Below are 1,890 nucleotides of genomic sequence, written 5' to 3'. Positions count from 1 at the left end.
CCGGCCTATCACCCTCACCTTAACCTCCTTCCACCTATCGCATTTCCAACGCCCCTCTCCCAAGTCCCTCCTCCCTACCTTTTATCTTAGCCTGCTTGGCACACTTTCCTCATTCCTGAAGAAGGGCTCATGCCCAAAACATCGATTCTCCTGCTCCTTGGATGCTGCCTGACCTGCTGCGCTTTTCCAGCAACACATTTTCAGCTCTTCTACTCAATTCCCCACCCAATAAAGGCAAGCATGCCATATGCCTTCTCTATCACCTTGAACACAAAGATCCCTGTGTACATCAAACCTGTTCGTGTCTTGCCATTCACTGTATACTTTTCCCTACCATTTGATCTCCCAAAGCACAGCAAGCATCCCAATTCAGATCTCTGTGGAACACCAATAGTCATGGACCTCCAGCCAGTAAAACACCCTTCCACCACTACTATGGGCAAGCCACACTTCTATGGGCAAGCCAATTCTGAATCCTAGCAGCCAAGTCACCATGGATCCCATGCATCTTAATCCTGTGGATGAGCCTACCATGAGGGTTTTTGTCGAAAGCCTTTCCAAGGCTTACTAGACGACATTCACTGACTTACCCTCATCGACCACCTTTGTCACCTCCTTGAAAAATTCAATCAAGTTAGTAAGACATGACCTGCCCCACACAAAGCTATGCTGACTGTCCCAACTAGGACATGCTTTTCCAAATGCACGAAGTAGTAGTTGATGATTCAAACAGCAGCTATGTGTTAATTTCTTTCTGACATTACAAAGTTGGTCAAGGTCAACTACATCTAAAGAGTGCAATTAACTTTCTTCCCCTTATCAATGTAATTCTTGCCATACTTCATGAGATGTGATTCAGTTGTCCTAGCTGCAAGGTCAACGGCTCAAATGTTCACACTGGAGATTACAGGGCACCAATGTCTTAAACTGTAAAAGGTCAACAGAGTAAGTATTCGCTGAGAAAGGTTAAATTAGGCAGTAACAGACAGCAAGGCTAAATTTGAAAGGTCATGAGTAAATAACAAGTTGTAATCAATTAATCCATCCAACACAGTTTAAGTATCCTAAGAATTCTCTGTATTGTGTTTTCTTGATAAATTAACCCAAATACTGTCGCTGACTGTGCACTTTAATTTCATTGTTATACTTAATTATAGTTCTCATAAGCTATGCACTCTGGGTAAAAGCAGTTTAAATAAGACTTAATGGGAATTGTTACTTGGACATTCATTGATCTGAAAGGTGCAAAATGGCTCAAAGACAAACTATAGCAGAAATCTAGCAGAACTACTCAATTCAAATTACTTGCTCTGTGGGAAAAGGGATATTAAAAAAATCCCAGAAGACAGAGATAAACAATATGCCTTGAATCCTGTATAAAACAATTGGGTTTCAAGGTCACCATGCTCTCAATGCTTGGCATGGGAATGCTGACTTCATGTTCTAGAAATGGAGCTTGGGAAGCCATTTACTGGACAGTGACATGACTTCAGCAAGCACAGGTGGTTCAATGACATCTTCTGGAAGTAGGAGAAAGTGAGGACTGCAAATGCTGGAGATCAGAACAGAAAATGTGTTGCTGGAAAAGCGCAGCAGGTCAGGCAGCATCCAAGGAGCAGGAGAATCGACGTTTCGGGCATTAGCCTGAAGAAGGGCTCATGCCCGAAACGTCGATTCTCCTGTTCCTTGGATGCTGCCTGACCTGCTGCGCTTTTCCAGCAACACATTTTCAGATCTTTTGGAAGTAGTCTGTTCAAATGACAGCTCAGCAAAAATTGAGTTAAATCAGTCTTCATAGGCTTGACTGTGTAAAAAGCGCGTAAAGGATTTTTTTGAGCAAACAATTTATGTATTTATGGCTGAGAAGTTTGGGGATGGAGCTGTGGGGGG

General features: G+C 42.8%; 1 protein-coding gene across 2 annotated transcripts in view; it reads right to left on the bottom strand.

Moving 5' to 3' along the window:
• Window positions 1-1,890, bottom strand: part of tpd52 (tumor protein D52) — a 150,257-nt gene that overhangs the window by 79,793 nt on the left and 68,574 nt on the right. The window lies entirely within an intron of this gene.

This window comes from Chiloscyllium plagiosum, chromosome 4 (genome assembly GCF_004010195.1).
Source record: "Chiloscyllium plagiosum isolate BGI_BamShark_2017 chromosome 4, ASM401019v2, whole genome shotgun sequence".
Taxonomy (NCBI): Eukaryota; Metazoa; Chordata; class Chondrichthyes; order Orectolobiformes; family Hemiscylliidae; genus Chiloscyllium; species Chiloscyllium plagiosum.
Note: the sequence above shows the minus strand (reverse complement) of the source record. Positions and strands in the feature narration are given on the sequence as shown.